At 43.3% G+C, this 25,199-nt stretch overlaps 1 protein-coding gene and 1 non-coding gene across 23 annotated transcripts in view; both read right to left on the minus strand.

Moving 5' to 3' along the window:
• The window catches only part of BRSK2 (BR serine/threonine kinase 2), a 621,430-nt gene that overhangs the window by 475,929 nt on the left and 120,302 nt on the right, over window positions 1–25,199 (minus strand). The window lies entirely within an intron of this gene.
• On the minus strand, window positions 14,915–14,981 carry TRNAM-CAU (transfer RNA methionine (anticodon CAU)). The gene has a single exon. It is a non-coding gene; the product is annotated as a tRNA-Met (tRNA).

Raw genomic sequence — 25,199 nt, forward strand, 5'->3', positions numbered from 1 at the left:
ACTTTCAGCTCAAGGTCAGTGGGTTTATGGGCTATGTGCATCCCTAGAAATGAAGCAATACCCAGATGATGGAACAAAATGACAAATGGTGATGGTTTTTCAGTCTGAAAGGGGGGAGGGTAAATCCCCAGAGGAGTTTTAAAAAAATAGGAACACACAGTTTGTGTCATTACCTGGAAAGCAGTAAAGACAGTTAAGCGAGTAACTCTCCTTCCCAAAGGCCTTTGAAATCACTGGGAATTTTACAAGGCTTTATGCAGCCCTCATGGATTTCAATTACCATTGTGTGTAAGAAGTTCTAATGTATGTGGCAAGAGAGAAAATGTTATAATGGGTTCAGTTATTACGTATTAGATTCAATTATTAGGCCATCCTTCCCTGCAAACAGGGCTCAGGATTACTTACGGTATATCAAAGGCAAATATAAAAGATAATGAAATTAAAACATTAAAATACCAAAAAAAAAAATCAGCAACAGAACTAGGGCTTTTTTTGTAGCAGGAACTCCTTTGCATATTAGGCCACACACCCCATGATGTAGCCAATCCTCCAAGAGTTTATAGGGCTCTTAGTACAGGACCTACTGTAAGCTCCAGGAAGATTGGCTATACCAGGGGTGTGTGGCCCAATATGCGCAGGAGTTCCTGCTACAAAAAAGGCCCTGAACAAAGCAATATAATATCCAGATGACAGATATTATATTGTCCTGGGTGGAGGGATGTGGAGAGGCAAGAGAGGAGGTAGGGGGTATGAGAATGCCAGACTGTTGCTGTCTTCAACAGAATGCATGGCAGAACATACCTGCCTTGCAAGCCCTACAGAAAGTTAATAAATCTTGTAGGGTGCAGATGTTCTCTGGCAGAGAGTTCCATCAGGCAGAGGCCAGGTCAGAAAAGGACCTACCCCGAGTTGAGGACAGCCAGATCTCTCTCTGGCCAGAGACTACCAAAATGTTCTTACTGGTAGAGTGTAATGCTCTTCCAGGGCATACTGAGAGAGGTGATCCCAAAGGTTACAGGGAACACAACTGTTTCAAATGTTTTGAAATTAATGATACCTTCCAATCTTCTGCCCAGCCATGTATACATTGCTGTACAATATGAATTATGATGTCAAGTACACATTGACAGTGAATCCATGATAGTATAGGACAATACCAGCAATGTTTAGGCTTGCCAATTCCCAGGTCCCAGTGGGGGTTCTTCCACTTTCCCATGCTCCTTCCCGCCCCCAGTCAGCTGGCCAGTGGGGGGAAGCCCCGCCCCCAAAGCCACCATGTGACTTTCCACCTCTGGAGGCTTCAGTCTCCGATTGAAAAGGCTTCCTCTTGGGATGGTATGACTGTGTTAATTTGAAGCAATTTGTGAGTAGAGATGCCAATCCCTCGCTTCAGAGTCACCAGAAACAGGGTGGGGGGGGGGGAGAGGGAAGGAAAAGTCTGCTGGGCACTTCATTACTTTCTATGTAGAGATCGATTCTCATAGGGTATAATGGGGAATTGATCTGGAGGTATTGGGGGCTCTGGGGGGCTGTTTTTGAGGTAGAGGCACCAAATCTCCAGTTTAGCATCTAGTGCCTCTCCCCAAAATACCACCCAAGTTTCAAAACGATTGGACCACGGAGTCCAATTCTATGAGCCCCAAAAGAAGGTGCCCCTATCCTTCATTATTTCCTATGGAAGGAAGGCATTTAAAAAGGTGTGCTGTCCCTTTAAATGTGATGGCCAGAACTCCCTTGGAGTTCAACTATGCTTGTCATACCCTTGCTCCTGGCTCCACCCCCAAAGTCCCCAGATATTTCTTGAATTGGACTTGGCAACCCTAGCAATGTTCCATATCCTAGTGGAGCATATTTGCTCAATCTGGTAAAAATAACAGTTGAGGAATGAACCTCTCCCTTTTTTCTCCATCCCTAGTCCAACAAGAAGAGCCTTGATTTGCAACTGAAACCTGTCCAATAGCTCTTTTTGGCCTTTAGTGCAGGCGTTTTTTTTTGTGGTGATGCTCACTGATACTAGATATCAGCAGGGGGCAGGGGGGCTTATGTAAGTCTTGAGGAGAAAATTGATGGAAATCAATGCATCTTATATATGACTACTGGCACTTCTTTAACAACAACAAAAACCAAACCCTACTGTAATGATCAAGTACCCTTTCATCCTGTACTTCCAAAACAAAGCACCAAGAGACCATTACACCTGTGTGCACTGCCATCCCAAAGCCTTTTAAACAAAATTCAAAATGATTGCTTTGAATGTTAAAGTATTAAAGTTCCTTTTCTTTATTACATTAAAAAAAATTAAGGTCAACCCTCAGCATTCATTTAATTCTTTACCCTGTTCTATTTATGTTGCCCACAGTTGCATAAATCAACAACAACAAAAAAGCCTAATCTGTATGCTTTGGGTTCATGTTGCAATGTTAATGACATGCAAAAACTCCTTGTATGGTTTTCCCTGCTCAATTAATTACATTTCATAAGGCTGAAAGTTGAGCTCAGACAATATCAAATAAACTTTTTGGTAGCAACCTTACTGCCGGGGGTAAGATGCCATATAAACTATAAGCAAGCTGTTCTTATGGGGACAGAGGTGATAATTCTGTGACTAACATGCCTTACTAATGAGCTTTGAATGGGTATTCAAACCTGGATCTTAGTCCAGCACTGTAACTACTACACCACAGTGGTTTTTATAATGGTAGAGCTGCACAATACACATCTAGTTTGGTACTAGCACCTTAACCTGAGCATTTCCCAGGAACAATATAGCTGCATTCATTCATATGTCTGGATTATTTTAACATACTGTACATATTATTCTTTTTAAATGGTGTTGGAGGAGAGTTTTACAACGCTGTGGGCTGCCAAAAGGACAAATAAGTGAATTCTAATTCAAATCAAGCCTGAACTTACCCTAGAAGCTAATATGACTCAATCTAGGCTACTGTACTTTGAGCACATTATGAGAAGACAAGACTCACTGGAAAAAACGATAACGCTAAGGCAGCAGGAAAAGAGGAAGACCCAACATGAGATGGATTGAGTCAGTCAAGGAAGCCATGGGCCTCAGATTGCAAGACCTGGGCTAAGCTGTTAATGATAGGTCATTTTGGAGGTTATTAATTTTTAGGGTTACCGTAAACTGGAAGCAACTTGAATGCACTTTAACGCACCCACATGTATTATATTTTCCCTGTCTTTATTGTTACCCTGATCCAGACCTCAAAGATTAGGATTTTGATCCTAGTAATGTAAAAGGATTCACGCTAGCAGCAGCTCTTCCTGAGAACAGATACTTCTATAATTTCTTCCCACATTATTTATTTATCCTCCAATTTCAACATGAAACAGACACTATACAACTCTGCATATCAGAGCAGACCTGCTTTCTTGTTCTGAAAAAAAATACACCTTTGTAAATCACTATAACTTACATTGAACTGAACTATTCTGTATTAATTATCTAGTATATTTTTGGTCTGCAGATAACCTATGAATCTGTCACATTGGGTTCCCCTTTATGGCTTATTTCACACCTTTTCTTTGGCTTTTGAATCAAATTATAGGCATAAATCCATATTTCCTGCTCTCTGAGAACTGTCTGTACTTTTCCATCTGTTTGACTGACTGACTGTATGTCTAGGAACAGTAGCAGCTCTTTCTATGCATATCAGATATTTCACCAGATCTCATCTAATAATAATCTTAGTATTTATATACCACTTACATTATTAGCTCAACAATCTTTAAAGTAAACTTGTAAGGGCAGTCTGCATAATTTATTCCTATATTGCAAATTAGAGAGAACAGCAAAGAGAAGAACTAAAGACAACTAGCCCATGCTTCATGCTTTTAACAACTGATCAGTGTGATTCTAAACAAACTTATACTCATCTAAGTCTATTGAAGTCAATGGGCTTATAAGGACTGCACTGGCAGTGTCTTGAAGTACTTAGTTCAGTGGGCAGCAGAATCAGAGGTAGGTAAAAGGTAGGAGCAGAAATTTCTGAGTAACATTTTGAGGAGCCTGCTTGGATATATTGTTTCCACATATTCAGAAAACACAGTATTGTAAATAATGTAATGTAAAACGATGTAAATTGGTTGTCTTTATTGATGAAAAATGTCTGTTGGCTAAATAAATTCCTCTATGGAAAGGAAAAGCAGGGGCTGAAGTATTTTATGGAAAAGGAGTTGCTCAATCAGTCAGGATTGTAAGTAGCCACCTGCCCAGTCAGCTATAATAAGCACGGAGCACCTCCAGATGACCTGGTATGGAAATTGTACAGAAGAGTGTTCCCTCTTTCCTTCAGGCTACAAATGAGTAAAATGGGTGCTTAAGGGAAGGCAGACTAGTAGAACTAGGTCAGTAACTTTTGTGGACTAATTTGCAAGGCTGCAATATAAGTTTTAGGCTGTACTTACAATACTTTATAGAATCCAAAAATATTCAGAAAGTTCTTCTGTGACTATGTTAGCAACATATGCATCAAAACACTGATCCAGTTTCCACTAACAAGAACTTGCACTGGAGCAACTGACCAAGCTTCACCCATTCTAATTAAATCTGCACATATTTAATGTGCTTGGTTTTAAACAAACAGTGTAAACCAGGGTTGTCAAACTCATTTGTTATGAGGGATGGATTTGACATAAATGAGACTTTGTCGGGCTGAGCCATTTGTGTCATAAAATGTAATGCCAGGTAGCAAAAATAAAAACTTTATAAAGGACTCAGACAAAAACAATTAAAATTTTTTAAAAAACTTAAAAGATGCTTAAACATTTTGTTTATTTAACAGTCTGATAACTGACACCTCTTGCTCTGAATTATTACATCAAAAACTGGAAATGATGTCTGTGCTGTAGCAATCTTGAGTATTCTGTTCAGGTGGTGCTCAGTTTGTATCTGTAAGTTGCAAATCTACTTTTGACTTACTGACGTTTATTACAGAAATCTCATGGTCAATGCTTTGAGTCTAAGACCCAAAGGAAAACATGAAATGGTTGGCCATTGTGAGCTTTTGTATATAAGTTGCTTTTTGTGCTGGTCAAGAACATGTGAAAGCACTATGACATAGACTTAGGGCTACGTGTTTGTCTACAAAACTATAGTCTTCCCCAGAAAAATAACTACAAATCCTACAAGGCAGTGGAAGAATAGAGAGACAGCAATGTATGTGGTCATTATCAGCCTACAATCTAGGAAGTCAAAATTCAGAATCCCCAGTCTTCAAAGGAATTCTGCTGGGTTAACTTAGTCTGGACACATACTCTCAGTCTAATCCACCCCACTGACTTGACATCAAGATAGTATGCATTACTTTCCTACTGAGAAAGAATCAATCATGAGAGCATGAATACAATGAAAAAGATAAGGGGGACCAAGCTGCACCCAAGGGAGTCCTGGTATAACAGCCCAACATCATCCCCCCCTCTCTCTGTAGCAAGGCAAAAATATCATCCCTTTATAAAAGCCCAAATGGTCACAACTCACTGCATCAGCCATTGGCCAGTCAACTCCCACTCAAGTTCTGTTGTGTTTCATTGGTTAAGCCTACTCTTCTCTCCCATCCACTGTCACCCACCTACTCTCTGTGGCATTCAGAAGAGAAAGTAGGCAGCAGCAACAGGGAGATGGTGAACGTAGGTAGAGGCTGTAGGGAGGGGGGATGAGATGGAAAGCTGAAGTCAGAGGGGCAGATAGACTGACAGTTGGCTGAGAAGGAGATAGGGTTGCCAACTTCAAGTCGGGAAATTTCTAGAGATTTGAGGGGTGAAGCCTGGAAAGGGTGGGGCTTGAGGAGGGGTGGAACCTCAGACAGGTACAATGCCATAGACTCCACCCTCCAAAGCAGCCATTTCCTCCTGAAGAACCAGGCAGAGATCAGCTCCCTTGGAGAAAATGGCTGCTTTGCAAGGTTGACTCTGTCATTATACCCTGCTGAGGTCACTTTCCTTCTATTTTGGTCCCCACTGTGGAGAAAGACTGTACTTTTCCTAGGTAGAGGTTGCAGGGAGGAGAAAGGAGATGGAAAGCTAAAGTCAGATCAATTCCCAAACAAAATGGCTGCCTTGAGGTGCATATGGCAGGGATGGCCAAACTATGGCTCAGGAGCCATGTGGCTCTTTTACACATATTGTGTGGCTTCAAAGCCCCCATCACCTCATTAGCTGACTTGGAGAAGGCATTTCTCTCTAAATCACTTCTTCAAGCTAAGACATTTGGCAGCTTGGAGAATGCATTTAAAGTTGATTTCTTTCTACCTACCTCTGTCCTCCCTCCCCATCCTCCTTCCTTCCTCCCTCCCTCCCTGAAGCGATCCTATCACCAATATTGTTTAACATCTAAATGTGCCCCCTTGCCCAGCTAGTATGGAGATATGGGTTGGGTTGCCATCATTATGCTGATGACACGCCACTCTTTCTGTTGATGGATGACTGTCCAGGTTCTGTCCTGGAAAAATCTGGGCTGAATGCAGTTGCAATAGAGTCAACTGAAATTTAATCCACTAAAGATGGAGGTCCTATGCTTGACCTGGGGTGGGACAAGTATGGGAATGAGGCTCCTGAGCCTTGGCGAGGCACCTTTGTTGCCAGATCCTTGGGTGATTCCGGATACCTTGCTCTCTATGAAAGCCCAGGTCACCGTGGTAGCCAGGCCTGCCTTTTATCATATATATAATGGTTAGACAGCTGGTGTCCTACCTTTCTATCCAGGATCTGGCCACAGTGACCCATGCAACTGTCATTTCCAGACTGGATTACTGTAATTTGCTCTACACGGATTTACCCTTGAATCTGATCCAGAAAATCCAGCTGGTACAGAATGAGGCAGCACATCTGCCTGCTGCAGTGCCTATTACGGCACACATGCAGCTGGTAACAATCAAGTACTGGATCTGATTCAAGGTTTGGCTTCGACCTTCAAGGCTCCGCACAGCCTGGGACTACTGCCTCTTCCCATATACCCCTCCATGAGAGCTTTACGCTCCATGGACCAACATTTGCTGGTAATCCCTGGCCTGAAAGAAGTCCACTTAGCCTCAGCCTGGGATAGGGCATTCTCTGTTCTGGTCCCTACCTGGTGAAACAAACTCTCACTGGAGATCAGGGCCCGGCGGAGACTGCTGCAATTCCTCAGGACCTTTAAGACAGAGCTGTTCCACCAGGGCTTTGGTTGAGGTGGTGGGCTTTTCATCAACATGTGGCCTCCCTGCTGAAATGACTCGCTACCCAAAAGGTATTGTCATCTGTTTTATGCCAGCTGTGAGGGATATTTAAGAAGATACTGAGGAGTAAATGAAATTTGATTCCATCATCTGTAGCATTTAAGGATTTTTCTTTTAATGTGTAATATTATTTTAATTACATTAACTGTTTTAACTATGTATTATATTTAATGATTGTTGTTACCCACCCTGAGCCTGTTTGTGGGAAAACATGGGATATAATATAATATAATATAATATAATATAATATAATATAATATAATATAATATAATATAATATAATATAATATAATATAATATAATATAATATAATATTACTATGCTGCAGTCTTCTAAAAACTGCCCCTGGGCAAACCCCACTGGAATTAATGATCCCCATTGTTCAGCACTGCTCTTATGCAAACTCTATTCATTTCAGTGTAACTGGGGGAGTCATGTAGACCAACTCTACAAGGATTTTTCAATCAAGGCATTTGTACCTGCCACAAAAGCAATGATGCTCCCCTTTTAAATCACTGTCTATAAAGTCAGAGGCTATAATCTATGAGTATTTTAAATTCTTACCAACTGTTTGGTGCTGTTTATGTTCTGTCCATACAGGATATAGTAAGGTGGCAGCTTGAATAATATACTAATATGCTGCCCTTCCATTCCAATTAAGAAGGCTGGTTGCAGTGACACAGGGTTTAGAATGGGGGATGATCAGTAAAATCCTGTCACCTTGGATTTCACAGTCAAATCTCGGTCCTTCCTCACTAGGCTGATCTATGGGTAGTACATGATGAGTCTGCGCCTTCTGGGGCTGAAAAACATCTTAAGGATGTTTTATTATTATTTTGTATTATTTTTCAGCCCACAATGAGCTACTTTTGAAGGGGTTTCTCTTTTAGCTATTGATTCCAAGTCAATGATGTGCGTGATTGCACTCTCCTACATCATAGAAAGAAAAAATCTCAAAATTAGCACATCATGTGCCAAAAATATTTTTAAAAATATTTTTTCAGCACACAAAGTTCTAGTTTTGCAAGGCTGTTTTATTTTATTTGGTTTGTATTTGGCATACTATATGTTGCAACAAATGAATGTACCCTGGGATTCCTGATTCTCTGTTGCCCTTGATATACTAAAAGTAAACATTACAAATTTCCAACAAATATCTCATCCCACAAATTTTTTTTTTAAAAAAAGAAAGGCAAGGAGGTAGGGTTGCCAGGTCCAATTCAACAAATATTTGGGGACTTTGGGGGTGGAGCCAGGAGACATCGGGGATGGAGCCAGGAGCAAGGTTGTGACAAGCACAACTGAACTCCAAAGGGAGTTCTGGCCATCACATTTAAAGGAACTATTTAAATGCCTTCTTTCCATTGGAAATAATGAAGGATAGGGGCACCTTCTTTCAGGGCTCATAGAATTGGAATGGTCCAACCTTTTTGAAAATTAGAGTGTGTTTTGAGGAGAGGCATTGGATGCTATACTGCAAATGTGGTGCCTCTACCTCAAAAAACAGCCCCAGATACCCACAGATCAATTCTCCATTATACCCTATGGGAATCAGTCTCCATGGGGAATAATGGAGTGTCCAGCAGACATTTCCCTCCTCCCCATCCCCACCCCCCGCTTTCTGATGACCCAGAAGCAGGAGAAAGGCCTCCAAACTAGGGAATCCCCTGCAAGGATTGGGAACCTTAGAAGGGGGAAAGGATCCCTGATTATCATAAGAACATAAGAGAAGCCATGTTGGATCAGGCCAATGGCCCATCCAGTCCAACACTCTGTGTCACACAGTGGCCAATATATATATATACATATACATACATACTGTGGCTAATAGCCACTGATGGACCTTTGCTCCATATTTTTATCCAATCCCCTCTTGAAGCTGGCTATGCTTGTAGCCGCCACCACCTCCAGTGGCACTGAATTCCACATGTTAATCACCCTTTGGATGAAGAAGTACTTTCTTTTATCCATTTTAACCTGACTGCTCATTCAATTTCATTGAATGTCCACAAGTTCTTGTATTATGAGAAAGGGAGAAAAGTACTTTTTTTCTCTTTCTCCATTCCATCATAATCTTGTAAACCTCTATCATGTCACCCCGCAGCTGACGTTTCTCCAAGCTAAAAAGCCCCAAGCGTTTTAACCTTTCTTCATAGGGAACGTGTTCCAAACCTTTAATCATTCTAGTTGCCCTTTTCTGGACTTTTTCCAATGCTATAATATCTTTTTTGAGGTGTGATGACCAGAATTGTACACAGTATTCCAAATGAGACCGCACCATCGATTTATACAGGGGCATTATGATACTGGCTGATTTGTTCTCAATTCCCTTCCTAATAATTCCCAGCATTGTGTTGGCCTTTTTTATTGCAATCGCACACTGTCTTGACTTTTTCAGTGAGTTATCTACCATGACCCCAAGATCTCTCTCTTGGTCAGTCTCTGCCAGTTCACAACCCATCAACTTGTATTTGTAGCTGGAATTCTTGGCCCCAATGTGCATTACTTCGCACTTGGCCACATTGAACCTCATCTGCCACGTTGATGCCCACTCACCCAACCTCAACAGATCCCTTTGGAGTGCCTCACAATCCTCTCTGGTTCTCACTACCCTGAACGATTTAGTGTCATCTGCAAACTTGTCCACTTCACTGCTTACTCCCAACTAAATCATTAATGAACAAGTTAAAGAGCATGGGACCCAGTACTGTATCAGGATTCTGAGAGTTGTTGCAATGATTAGCAGGGAAACAGGAGGAAACATTCACTCTTTAACCCTTTGATTTAATTCCTGAGAGTCCCAAAATATTCAGGATGTCCTTGACCATGGAACCAAATCTCACCTGGAACTGAGCTGAAGGAACCCACTCCTCTCTACTTAGAATGTCCAATATTTTAGAAAACCCCTAGTTTATTTCTAAAATCACAAGATCTGAGCTCTTTGAGGAATGCACAACTTCTGAAAGAGTAGACAGATATGAAAAGAAACAATCTCAACTGATGGTAATTAAAAAGAAATTCATACTGATTCTCTCATTATTTTGGAAGAAGCATTTTAGAATGAAGCAGATACAGTTACTGCTACGGAAATGGTGATGTGAAATCCATGCATGCTCACACCTGCAGGCCAATACCTAACAGGTAAGGTCATATCAACCTTGAATATTCCCTTGTGAATTAACAGCCAAAGAGATTCTATCTGCCGTTAACACTATGGGGCATTTAACTCATCTCAACACCAGTGTCCATGCTAGCTACTAGACAAACAATTACAGAGAATGAAATAGCATTGCTTCCCCTCCAGCACCACATTGACTTCAAAACATTTCCGCAGCAATGAACACTGCTGATGATACCAGCCATAGCTCAGAGCGAGAAAAGCCCCGAACCTCCCTACTACTGTGATCCAGGCTGGGCTGTCTGCCTGTACAAAGTACAGCTGGGGCTGAACACCGTGGCTCCACTGTGAGATGCTAAGTGCCACTGTGCAAAATTGCTCTGCAATGCACGTGCCCTGTTCCAAGTTGCTGCTACTGCCTGCACCTTTGGCTTCAGAAAGGATTTAATTTCTCTGCAAGGGCCCATGAGAAATGAACAATAAAATGTGCACAGTGGGCATAATCCTTGGCTCTTGTTGACGCCACACAGAAATCCATTCTGTCTTCTTCTAATCCTAGCAGACAGCCAAGGCTTGCACGATGAAGCTGAAGGGACAGGCACTATTTATAGCCTTTAATTTCACCCTGCATCAGTGGATTTTTCAGGCAAAGAAAAAACAGAGCTTTTAGCTCATTTCCATTTTTAACCTGTTCAGTGCTCACAGACGGAGGAAGTCAAAACAGGTTTATTTTGAGTAATGTGGAGCAAAGGGAAAAATTTAAATGAAAATGGTTTTCAGAGCATTAGAGGCTCAGACCCGCTTTGGTTCATCCTTTGGAAAGTAGTGGTGCAGATTGATCCAACACTGCCTTTAGAGCTCTGCAGATAAAAAGGAATAGCCAAACAGCTCAAAGGTAACAACAATCATTAGTGGACACAATTTTCCTCCCCGTCCACAACTTTTATACAAGTTTGTTTCTGCCATCTTATGTCACGAATGAATTCACACATTCTCCCTCCTGTCTTATACTGCTTTAAAAAAAAATGCAGTTGCACTGCTGCTGAGGATGGGTTTCATGCAGTCACACAAAGCAGATCGCAAGCTGCTTGTGCAAGATAACAGACCTCTAGAGAGAATGGTGTTTGTTTAAACCACTAATCCTAAACACACAGAACTCCAGCCTCATATGCACAGGGAAGAAAGGAAGATACATTATGCAAAGAATGTCAATAGTCTGCAGAGCAAGTCCACAATTTATTGAACTCCCATCCACTTTGATTAGCAATGGCATTTTGGGTGAGAGGGGGAGGCTTTTACTAGAGTCATGTCCTTACGGAATAATTTGAGAAGACCTTATAAGACTTCATTCCAAAAAAAGGAAGAGGAAAGTACTACCTGGAAAAACAGGCAAAAATTTGGTATTTGAATATGGCTGCCAGTGCTGGGTTGGGAAATTGCTGGGGATTTGGAACAGAGCCTAAGACGTTGTGCTGTGGAGCAGGATCCATACCCTCACACAGATACATTGACTAAAGGCCTCACTAACCAGATGAGTTTCTTTCCTTTTCACTGAGGCCTAGGGTGTGCTGGCAACCAGAGAAGACCAAGGGGATGGGGTATAGGGGAGCAGCTGTCAGCAACACAGGGCTGGATTAAACCCTGTGGAGGCCCCTAGGCAGTTGAAATCATGGCCCCCCCCTCGCAAATTATCTCCGAGTTGGAGCACCCACCACACTGACCGCGACCCTAGGCAGTCAAACTCTTGGGGGGGGGGCCTTGACAATTATCTCAGAGACAGAGTGCCTGCCCCACTGCAGCCTGCAGGCAACCTCAAAAGCCTCTTTGACAAAGCTGTGGGGGCAGTGCCAGATCTACATAATTTTAAGGGGGGGGCAAAAGTAAAAAGGGGGGAGCAAAAGTCAGTAGCAGAGGACAGGTTTTTTTAAAAGTTCCCTTTGCTCTTTTGGCTGCCTCCGCTCTTTCTATCAAGTGCAAATGAGGGGGGGGAACAGCAACTTCCCTTTGTTCCCTGGGGAGGGGGAAGGGAAAGAGAGCACCCACCGCCACCTTCTGCCACTGCCCCACAGGTGCTGCTGCCTTCCTGCAGTCACCACCGCCTTCCCGCCATCTCCCTGCAGCTGCTGCTGCCTTCCTGCCACCTGCTTTCCGCCACTTACTTCTCGCAGCCGCCTCGGTATTCCCGCCGCCTCCCCGCAGCTCCTGCTGCCTTCCCGCAGCTGCCACTGCCTTCCCGCCACCTCCCTGCAGCTGCCTGTCTTCCCGCTGCTTTCTGCCACCTCCCTGCATTTGCTGCTGCCTTCCCGCCACCTTCCCGCACCCGCCACTGTCTTCTCGTGGCCACTTCCGCCTCCTCCCCACCCCCAAACACGCTTCACCCTTAGTGCAGGGCCTGCCTCTGCTACTGAGAGAGAGAGACTACCTGCAGACTCTTTCTTGCTGAACTGACTGGAGGCTCTGGAGCAGCCATCCCAGAGAAGCACTGCACACAAAACCTGGAGGGAAACTTTGCTGGGCTTCTCAAGGCACTCCCGGACAACTTGGTCTTTCTGCTGTCTCTTTCCCTTCCCCCTGCCCAGGGAACAAAGGGAAGTTGTTGTCCCCCTCATTTGACAGGGGCCTGTAGTTCAGTGGTGGCGGCTTCCTGGTGGCTGCAGCCGCTTTTGGGTGTCGAGGGATGGAGAGCACCCGGTTTTCGGCTGCGTGGAGGTGACGGGAGTGCTTTTTGGTGCGGCGGTTTGCTGCTGGCTGGGTTCTTTAGTTCAGCCAGTGTTTTTTCTCTGCCTTTTCCCGGGGTTGTTCCCCCTCTGTAGCTGGGAATTTTGGGTCTAGCTTTGGGGCCCTCTTCAGTCCCCCCCATCCTGATTGTCGGGGTGGTCTGCACTGTTGCTGGGTGGGCGTTTAGGGGGTCCAGCTTTGGGGCCCTCTTCATTCCCCCTGTCCTATTGTTGGGGTGGTCTGTACTGTTGCTGGGCGGGGCAGTGGCCATTTTTGCTGCTTATTACTTCCCTGTTGCTGGGCAGGGCAGTGGCCATTTTCTCTGCTTATTATTTCCCTGTTGCTGGGCAGGGTGGTGGCCATTTTCTCTGCTTATTACTTCCCTGTTGCTAGGCAGGGCGGTGGCCATTTTTTGTTACTCCCTGCTTAGAGCCACACCCCCTGCCCACGTTTTTTGCAGGCTAGATATTGGGCTTGCTAGCCATGCCTAAGGGGCAAGGAAAATCAAAAGGCAAGAGCCCTGCACCAAAATCCCAGCCTTGCCGGCCAGTTTCTTATAAGTGCCCAGCGCCTCAGCCTATGTCGTCTGAGGACGAGGATGACTCCTTTGAGCAATCTGTATTAGCTAGATTGGCTGCTTTGGAGGGTTCTAGTGGCAAGCCCTATATCACAGAGGTTGGGGGTAAGAAGGGCGTTTCATCCAAAGCTGTCAAGGCTGCTGATAGGAAACGGTTGCAAGAAGAGATTCTTAACCACTTGTCTTCTCTTGAGAGCAGGTCCGGCCCTGTTGAGATGGATGGAGTATCACCTCTCCCGGTGGAAGTTCCTGATGTGGACGCCTGGCAAGGTGTGCAGTTTGGTAGGGGCGAGTCTGTACAACGCACTAATGTAGCTTGGCCCTGGGGGCCATGGGGGCAGTCAGATACATTTGGGCCTGTGGCCAATAGCCAGTTTGCAGTGTTTACTAATCCTCAGCCTTGGGCTTGGGGTTTTAATTCGGCTAACCCTCTAGCATCTTGGGGTGGCCTTCCTGGCCAGTTTCCTGGACTATCCTCGGCCCCTTGTGGTGGCTGGGGTTTCCCTTATCCCTGGGGCCCATCTTATTCTTTGGTGCCTGCTAAGGCCTTACCTTTTGATGATCTGGCTCTTCCCTTAGGGGATCACTTGTTGCCAGCCACCAAGGATAAAATATTAAAGGGTGAATTTGTGGACCTTTTTTCTCTGCTCTACAGGGAGCTTGAGAAAAAGGATAAGGAGGACCTTGATGATAGGGAAAAGGAGAAAATCAAATGGCGTAAAGTTGATAGGACCTGGGCAAATTGGGTGCCCGGTTTCATTATTTACACCGGAGTAATTTCCAGGTCTCATCCATGGAGGGCCACTTCCCTTTTCCAGTATTTTGATATCATATACAAGAGCTACACCAGCTTTAGTGGCCCTGCCTAGCTTCAGTACAATGAGGAATTCAGGATGAGGGCCGCCTTGAACCTTCAATGGGATCAAAATCAGCTGCAGTTGTGGCTGCAGGTTATGTCTCCAGCAAGACCTAATCTCGGAGATAGGTCAGACAGTAGCCATGTCGTGCAGCGCACAGCCGCTGCTTCTGGTTCCCGCAGTAATGCGGGGCAGGCAGTTCAACCCCGCTTGCTCTGCTGGGAGTTTGGGTCACAGAGGGTGTGTGGAAGGAAAAACTGCCCATTTAAGCACGAGTGAACATATGAAGCTGCCTTATACTGAATCAAACCCTTGGTCCATCAAAGTCAGTATTGTCTACTCAGACTGGCAGCGGCTCTCCAGGGTCTCAAGCTGAGGTTTTTCACACCAATTTGCCTGGACCCTTTTTAGTTGGAGATGCCGGGGATTGAACCTGGGACCTTCTGCTTATGAAGCAGATGCTCTGCCACTGAGCCACCGTGCCCTCTGTGTGGAGGGTCTCACTCCTTTACAAATTGTTCCCGGGGTAAACCCAGGAGGGGGCTGCGTAGGCAGGGCTCTGGTGGGACAAATAAGCCTTTTGGAAAAGGGCCCCAGCCCAATAAGGGTGACAGTGCTTGAGGCCTGGCTCTGTAATTATCCTAAGGTTGAGGATAGAGTTTACTTGTTCAATGATTTTAAGTTCGGTTTCAGAATTCCTTGTCAGGGACCCAGAAGGCCGTTTATGGCCAATAATCTGAAGTCAGTTACAGGTATGGAGTTCGACAAAAAATAGGGAAAGAATTGGTTGAGGGCAGGGTGATCAGTCCATTTCCTGCACCTCCTGTGAGTTCTCTGCGGGCAGTGGTGGCCTGGTTCGTGGAAGGGTTGGTATGCATCTGTTTGAAGGTAGTTGCCTGTCGGAGCGCTTTCGTGAGGTCGATGTCTTTGTCCTCGTATACTAGCAACTTTCAGCGCATTTTCTCCTCCCGGACGCCTACCGCAAAACGGTCCAGCAGGATCTCTTCCAGGTCCCCCGTGAAATCGCATCTCAGGGCTAAACCACGCTCTGCAAGATACTCGGCAGCGGACTCAGCTTGTCTCTGCTGTGTCATGTAGAACGCGTGCCTGCGTGTGAGACGGGACAGCTGTGGCACCATGTGGCTCGTCATTGCCTTGACCAGCTGGTCGTAGCTTGCCCTTGCGAGGGTGGTTGGTGTGATGAGTCACTTCATCAGCTGGATGGTCTCCACCCTGCACGAACTCAGAAGTGCCGTCTTCTCTGCTGCTGCCTCTATTTTGTGCAGGTCTATGTAGTAGTTGATCTGGTCCACCCATGATTCCCATAAGTTGGGCCGGGTGACATCGAATGCCGGTAGGGTTTGTCTGGGAGCAGTGTCCATGACCTCGGCTGCAGAAGCACTAGAGCTCAGATCACGGGGCTTGTGGACGGCTGGAGGCTGCTCGCTGCTCACCGGTATCCCACCTTTGTCGCCAGTGTAATGTACTGAGGTCAGAGACGTTCAGATGGCAACATGCTTTATTAGCAAGTACATCACAAAGACAACATGGCAGCGTCGGGTCCCCTGTTATATACATTTCCCAGAACAACCTCCTTCCTGGTCAGGTCCAATTCTGGACAGTTAAATTTCCCACCACTGATCGTCATAGGAGAGCTGCATTCATCCCTTCCAGGCACCGCCCACAGGTGTGCTGTGCCATCCTTTCCTGAACGAATGGCAGACACAACACTCTTTCTCAATACAAATGGATAGACAGACAGCAAAAAATAAATAACATCCATTTACACTATGCACATATACACCAGCTCCTTCTTTCTGGGCCAGTCCTCCTCCCATGCACCATGGTCCCAGTCTGAATTAGGTCCCCATGGTACTTCTGAATTGAGTGCTCATGGGGAAATTGCAGCTGGTGTCATATGCATGGAAGCTGCTAAATATTAACTTCTGTCCATGTAAGTATTACCTGGGACAGTGGGGACTACTAGCCTGGCAAACACAAGATATTGTGTCCCCCAGTATCTCAGTGTATGTGAGGAGATCTAGCACTATATTTGCTGGTTTCCAGAGCTCCCCTAAAAGCATTATATATAATGTGTTGTGTTTGTTTACATAAGCTTAATATTAACTGGCATGCATATGAGTAGCAAGCACCACTTAAGCATTTATTTTTTCAGTTAAATGTACCACCAATTTCACAGGATCATAGGAATGCCTGTCTTTCTTTGAACTCTGCCTAAGATCTTGACTTAGAGAAACAATTCATACTTTTTGAATTTTGGCATCAACTCAATGTATATTTGCTTAGGCTGTTGTTACATAAAGTGTATGCAGCCTTCAAGAAAAAAAATCAACACTTTTGTCAAGTTGAGGTGATGGAGGTTGCTTTGGCTGCAAACCAGAAACATACTGTGTAAAGTGGTAATTATTATGCAACCCAAAAGAGAAAGAATTGATAGATGGAAAGCTCCATCATCACCGTTTTCTACAAATACTGTCAAATATAAATGAAACTATTTATAACCAGCACATCACTTACCTACACATTGCTGAAAACCAATGCTAAAAATAATATAATATGGCTAGCAGACAATTTAAGACAAAGATCCCCATGATACCTAAACATGGAAGTGTCATCAGTTACTGGGAAGACACATACATTCCACAATTCCAATAGGTTAGTTTAGATTTGCTAGAGAGTGGTCATTCTGTGTGATACACAAGGGCCTAGGAGTTTCATCAAACATGTAAGTGTTGCTACTTTCATGAATGAGACAGACATGGTATCTATGGAATAAACAGATTCAAGACAAATATTCTATTTCATTTATAGCTTGAATTTTATTTTGTGTTTAGAATTAAGAACATAAAGTAATGCAGGAATCTTGATCTTTCCATAAATCTTTCAAAACATTATTCTGGAGTTTCTCAGAATCCTATTGGGTTTCCTTAATGAGAAAATCATAGGTTGCCCACTAATACCCTCTGCAAAATGCAGCTGTGGGAGAGTATTCTAGGTGGTACTTTCTGTCTGTTGGAGCAAAAGTGTGACAAGAGGACTGGCCAGTGCCCTGTATGAACTGCAGCATGTGCCTTAGGGTTGCCAAGTCCAATTAAAGAAAAATCTGGGGACTTTGGGGGCGGAGCCAGGAGACTTTGGGGGTGGAGCCAGGAGACATTGGGGGTGGAGCCAGGAACAAGGATGTGACAAGCATAATTGAACTCCAAAGGAGTTCTGGCCATCACATTTAAAGGGACGGCACACCTTTTCAATGCTTTCCTTCCATAGGAAATAATGAAGGATAGGGGCACCATCTTTTGGGGCTCATAGAATTGGACCCCCTGGTCCAATCTTCTTGAAACTTGGGGGGTATTTTGGGGAGAGGCACTAGATGTTATACTAAAAATTTGGTGCCTCTACCTCAAAAAATAGCCCCCCCAGAGCCCCCAATTATTCCCTATGGGAATCGTTCTCCATAGGGAATAATAGAGTGCCCAGTAGACATTTCCCTCCCCCCCCCCACGCTTTCTAAAGGGGGGGAGGGCCTCCAAACCAGGGAATCCCCTACCCCCTCCCTCTCACACATACAAATACTTACCAGATTGGAGAACTCTACTTGCTGTGAAAACGAAAGAAAAAAGGGAGGGGCTGTTCTCCGAAGCTCTTCCTGCTTCTTGCCCAGTCTTAAAGGGGCCACACATTTTACAAATGGCTCAGGATCTCAACAATATGAAGCCTGCAGGTATGTTCTCCCCCCCCTCCAGCCCCCCACCCCCGCTTCCCGATTTCTGGGGGGCGGGAGATTAGGCTGCGAACCCAGAAGTCCCCCGCCAGAGCGGGGGGGTTGGGAAGCCTAATGTGCCTAGATCATGACACAGAATAAGTTGCAATGAAATGGGGTTCTTTTTATGGCCATGCAGTTGTTTCTTAAGCAGACTGACATGGAAATGGTTCTGTGAGGACTGGACATTTGAAAAACACTACCATAAATTATGGGTATGCAAATATGAATAAAGTTATTGTTTTCCAAGTAGCTCTGAGAATGTTAAGGTCTTCTCTGGGGGTTCCAAAGAAAAGGAAAGCATCTGGAGTTAACTGACCCAGTGCATAGTCACTTGGATGATGGCCCATGAGTCGCATAGAGTACAAAGGTTGCAAATTTGTTGTTGAGTCGCCATTATTTTTTGTAGGTCTATTGAAACCGAATAATCAATATCATATTGTGATGCTTTTATGGCAGTAAAGCCTCACCAAGAACAGTGCCTGTTTCAAGAATGGGATAGAGCAACAGACACCTGAGGGGAGAAAGATGGAGAAACCCTGGAGTATTTTTAATGGGGAAAATATGCTTTATGTGCTTTTGCAAAGCTTCCTAATAGAAAAGCAATGGCAAAATAAGGGAGTGTATTTTTGCAGAGAACAGAGGAGGTGGGGGTAGTACTTAATTTCTAAAAGGAGAAGTGCTGGGGCTCTGGCCTGTGTGACAACCATGTTACAGGGCATATTCCCTGCAAGCCTGGGGTGAAGAGGGGGAGAACCTGGAAAGGCTGCAGTTCATCCATAGTTAGGAAAATGCACTCTCTACATTCTCTGATGTTTTACATTCTCATTTGCTTTGTTTATTCCAGGAATCAGCCTTGGTACCTAAAACACATTCCAGTGCTTTTCCTTGCTAAGCCTAAACACAAACAAAGTCTTGAACATGGAATCATTTTTGTGAGACAGGGTTTTTGCTGAAGAAATTTTGCATTCCTGTGAGTACCCTGGTCCTGGGAATCAGGATCCTAAGGAGAACATACGGCTTGAAGGGAAAAGGCAAAAAGGCCATTGAAAAAGTGAGTCAGAAGGATTTTGTTGAACTCATTTGTTATGAGCCTACTTTTGATTTATTGACATTCATTACAGAACTCTCATGGTCAATGCTTTGAGCCTAAGACCTAAAGGAAAACATGAAATGGCTGGACATTGTGAGCTTTTGTACATAAATTGCTTCATGTGCTAGTCAGCCAATGGAGAAAATAGAGGCTTTGCTCTGCAGCTCCTGTGTAATTGAATAAGCCTGGCAAAGCTGAGACACAGAAGGAAGCAAGAAGACAACAGTGAGTTGCTCATGGGTCTGATAGGAGCCCTTTGGGGGCCTGATATGGCCCACAGGCCACACATTTGACAACTCTGACCTTGCACATACAAAGAATATGAAGCATTTGGTGGTGTTGGCATGAAAGGACATTTGGAGGCTGTGCTCTAGTGAACTCAAAGGGTGGGCAGAAAATAAGGGGGAGAATTTACAAAATGTTACCTGTTTCTAAGGATCCCTGTTTAATTTATTTTGAATAGAGAAACCAAAACACTGAAGAATTAACAAGTTTGTGGCTCTCTCCTAACACCTATTTCTTGTGCTATAAGTACATCATAGAAACTAAATGGTAGTTAATTTTTATCAACTTAATGTAATTGTGTGATCAAATGTTTCAGTGTATGCCATTGTGCACCTTTCTGTGATTTTTTTTAAATTTAGATTTTTCACAAATAAAATGAGTGGGAAGACATTTTGAAATCTGAACTATAAAAATAGTTATCCTCATTTTCAGTTTATATGGTCTTTACATCACTACATAGTTTGCTAGCATTTCAAATTACTGTATTACACCACAAAACATTTTCACAAGCATATTGTGGTGTTTAAGAAGACAGTCAGTCAGTCAGAAGTCATCAGAATTCAAAGAACATCTGGAACCCTTATTTTCCCTACCAAATATCAACATTTAACACAGGCAGACCCACCCCCCATATTATATGTATGGAAACCCACATCCCCCCCCCCAAGATGTTAGGCGTTATTGAGTTTTTGAGATAATTACTGGGGGGAAACCCAAATATTACTACAAGGAACATTTAAGAAAATACTGAAAAATTAATAGGCTGAAATTGAAAGGTGACATATATTGGAAAGTACTAGTACACAAGTATATAGATATTTCTTAGCTAGTAACTACATCAGAGGAAAAAGAATTTTTATTTACAATGACAGGAGGAGATGCCCTACATTATAATGCTATTTGAATTTAAAACCAGTTATGCTCCAACACTTACCCAGTAGCTCATGACTTGTGTGCAGGGAGCACAATCATTTGGTAAACTGTTCAGATGTGTTTAAATACAGTTGGCTATGTCTGCATGTATTATTATACCTTTTTATGCATAACTAGACTTTCTTGCCACCTCTAAATCCCCCTACTTTCTGCCACTGCCTTCGCTATCTAAAAGGGCATATAGTAAAAAGGGGGGGGGGGATCAGTTTAAAATCTCTTAACTGTGACTTACTATTTAGCAGGGCTTTTTTGTAGAAAAAGTTCAGCGGGAACTCATTTGCATATTAGGCCACACTCCCTAACATCACCATTGTTTCACACAGGGCTTTTTGTTGAAAAAGGCCAGCAGGAACTCATTAGCATATTGAGCCACACCCCCTGACACCAAGCCAGCCCGAACTTCCTTCCTGTTCGTTCTTGCTCAAAAAAAAGCCCTGCTACTTAGTATTTCTGTGCAGTTTTGTGTCTGTCCACAAGTGCAGTGACTAAAACCCAGCAGATCCAGATTCCTGTCTTCATTTTGCCATGGTAGCTTGCGGGGGGCACTCTCTCTCAACCTAGCCTACTTCACAGAATTTTGGTGAGGGTTAAAAGGAGGAGAGGATGATGATGATGATACAATTTTGCAGTTAGTTTTCATGATCAGTTCTCAGTTGGATACCACTAAGTGCATAAGCATAAAATGAAATCATTTCAATCTAGCTGATGCTGGTCATTTAACTGATGCATCCAACTGCATAGTCACAGAAAAGGGGCAAATGCAGGCAATTCCATGCTCTATCCAAGTCAGTTAATTTAATAAGTTTAACCATGATATCAAGGAATACTGCCCCTCTACTGTACATAAGACAATTTAGTTCTTGGACTGTGCAAAAGCAGCTGCAAGCTGCAGCAACCAAGAGGAGACTGCAAAGGTACAAAGCTGCTCAGCACAGAACTGCTGTGCTCACGATCAACTTCACCAGAGAACACCAAGGCAAACCAGTCAGCTCACCTTTTGTGTAATCAAGGAACGCTGAACAAGATATCCTCAGCTGTCAATCATGGGGTATGATCAGATGGACAGATTGCTGCAGCAGGATGTCACCTTTTAAAAACCTGTTTGATTTTGTGCCTCTTTGCCTTGATCAGACAGTGGGTGCTAAACCAGAATCCAAGTGGCATGGACCCATGGTTCACATTGCTAACATGCTGCAACTATGGACCTGCCACTGATTTTTTTTTCCAGTCCTACTACACAGGAAAAGAAAAGAAGCACACTTTGCAGTGGGGTTGGAGGAAAAAAATAGCAAAGGACATGCCGGAAAATGGAGTTGAATGATCATACCGCTCATGCATTTCCATGGCTCTCAGGGGTGATCAACCACCCAGAAACCCACCATGGAAGTGCTTTCCTGGAAGTTCTTCACTGTAATTTTTCTGGTGGCTATTTAATTCATTTTAGAGTCACTGTAGCACAAGGTAAGGATGAGTGGGGCATGGGGACCAGATGTGCACATGTGATCGTGCCTGTTTAATCTGGAGGGGAGCTTGTCTGCTCATGCTTGTGTTTAAGTTTATATAGCTTCTTTAGCTAAGGTGGGAAATAAATGCTAGTTAGAGCTAAAACTGTCTCAAATGCAATTTAATAATAAGCATGCTGTGAACTTAAACAAGAGCACAATTCAGTCTCTCTCTCTCTCTCTCTCTTTTACACACACACACACACACACACACACACACACGGTAAAAAAGAATCCTTGCCCTCTAGCCTTTCCTCTCTTCCAGATTTCTCTTTAGATGTGATAATCCCAGGACTGTGACATCAATGCCTGTTGCTGAAGGGAATGACTGGCAATGTGACAAACTGTGGATTAAGGGAGTGAATGATGCCAAAAACATCACTGAATTACAAAAGGAAACTTTGCTACATATTTCTGGTCCCTCACAAACAAGAAAGGAACCAGAACATATTGAACGTTTGGATTCTCTATTCTACTTTGGAAACTCTACTCAGCTGCCTACCATCAAATTAAGATGTGGTCAAAGTACTATGTACCATAACAAGCCCCGGCTCAGCCCCTTCATCTACTCTAGCAACATATTAATAGCAGGCTGAATATTATCCAAAATATCAAAAGCTGTTTTATCAACATGTGTTTTAATGTAATTCTATGACACCACAATGACCCCATCACCCCTCCACAGTTTATATAGGCCAAACTAGTCAACCCTTGTATAAGAAAAAGAATGGAGAAAAATTTGACATTATAAATGGGAATAGAAATTAATGGGAAAACATTTCTATTCCTTAGACTCTCCAGCCAATTTCCTAGGTTGCTAGAATACTATAGAAGCAGAACAGATTACTATATACACCATCCCTGAATAAGACTTTTTGACCTTTCTTTTTATGACATGGTAAACAGTAAAACTGTCTATTCATTGTGATTTACTATGAATCTTAAGGATTAGGCAAAACTAAAAATCTAGATAGACAGGCAGAGTGAAAACAATACTACAGGCTGATATGATGATATGTTGAGGTAAGAATTCTAGTGCTGACACTAGGGCATATTGCATTTGTCACCCACACAGCTCACTTTTGCAACACAGATATGTTGTCTAAGCATAGCCAGCTTCATGAGGGGGTTAGATAAAAATATGGAGCAGAGGTCCATCAGTGGCTATTAGCCACAGTGTGTGTGTGTGTGTGTATAAAATATATACCGGTATATAAAAAAAATTTGGCCACTGTGTGACACAGAGTGTTGGACTGGATGGGCCATTGGCCTGATCCAACATGGCTTCTCTTATGTTCATTTCTGGACCACTCTTGCTTGAGAGAATGGATCCTCTTCTGCCTTCTTCTCTCTAGGGTGGCTGGCTCTGGGCTGGGAAATACCTGGATATTTGGGGGCAGAGCCTGAGGAGGACAGGGTTGGGGAGGAACTTCAATGGGGTATAATGCCATAGAGTCCACCTTCCAAAGTGGCTATTTTCTCTAGGGGAACTGATCTTTTTTGCCTGGAGATCTCCAGCCACCACCTGGAGGTTGGCAATCCTATTTTGCTGGCATTTTAGTGTCTAATTCTTTTCATGCAGCCCATGAGAGCTGTGGATGCCAATACAGGGCTGTATGGGCTATCATTTGAAGTATAGAAAGGGTAAGGATTTTTCTAGGTGCTGGATAGCATTTAAACTACAGCAGCACAGGCAGTCCAAAGCTGATCAATAAGAATGATCAAACAGGCGCATTGATACAACACATCTTCATTCTTGTGTGTTAGAACTGTATCTACAATACAACCTCTCTTCTTTTCCCATGCATGTTTTTAAGTTCTGTGTATACAAGACTATAGTACATAGTGATCTTTGAAGGCCATAACTCTGCTTAGTATCAAACTTCAGCACATGCAAAGATTTCACAAAAGTGTCCATTCCTTCCTCTTGAAATATTTCTTCTCTTATTGCTCACATTAAAGGTCTTTATATATAAATAGCAGACAAATCGGATTTGTATGGAGGCATGCGTGGGTTACACACAGATTATAGCTACAGCACTTTTGATAAGATCTCCATTAAACAGGAAATCATAATTGTCCCCATAAGGAGTTCAGTTCCTGTACACTGCAGTTCACAATTGTTCCATGTACTCTATCTTGGCTCCTGTCTTTCTTCAGTTACTGTAAATCTTTTTAACATAATGAATAATTGAAGATGGTAAATTACATGAATGTTGGTTTGACTATAGTCATAAAGCCATAATTCCAAGTCTATTTTGCCCCCTTTCCCTTTTCCCATGATGATAATTCCTTCTCATTTTTTATTCTAGTGCAGTTTTGTCTCAGCTGAATTTCCACAGGGAGGGCTATGTTGGGCTAAATTTTGCCTGCGTGAGAATGCCAGTTTTCAAAGAATATTACTACCTATTTAGCATCATTTCAAAGAATATTACTACCTATTTAGCATCATATTACTACCTATTTAGCATCATATTACTACCTATTTAGCATCATTTAGCATCAATATTACTACCTATTTAGCATCATTAAATAGGATAAACTTGTGTCACATACCATGCCCAGAAGCTTACAATCTACAACAGTAGCTATGACAGAAAAAGGGAGCAGATAACTGACAATGAGCAGTAGAGTAAGGGAAGGAATAGGACAGTCACAGAAAGGGCAATCTGTGAGAACTCACAGGAAAGATACAAGATGTGTTATATGCTTGGTGGAATATTTGTGTGGGGGAGGGGCTCCATATGTCTTTTTGGGAGATTTTTTTTTGGGGTCAATTGAATAGTTATGATGAAGATGTGGAGTGAAAGATGATCCCAGACAGGCTCACAATGATAGAGAGGAATGATAGAGAAGAAAGAAATCAGTTGGGTAGAGTGAACACAAGTTGTGACTGCCCTATAACTCAACATAATAAATATGCTTCTAGTTCATATGGGGGTATAGTAGAAAAGGTACATAACTTCAGCTAAAAGCAAGACCAAAAGTAAACTTGAAAAAAGTGGTCAGTGGGACATTTCCTCCCCCCAACCCCTTCACACAGCCTCTGCATCTCCCTCTGGCTCAGTCCTGCCTTCAGTAGCATGACTCTTCATTGCCTTTT

Source organism: Heteronotia binoei, chromosome 21, assembly GCF_032191835.1.
Source record: "Heteronotia binoei isolate CCM8104 ecotype False Entrance Well chromosome 21, APGP_CSIRO_Hbin_v1, whole genome shotgun sequence".
Taxonomy (NCBI): domain Eukaryota; kingdom Metazoa; phylum Chordata; class Lepidosauria; order Squamata; family Gekkonidae; genus Heteronotia; species Heteronotia binoei.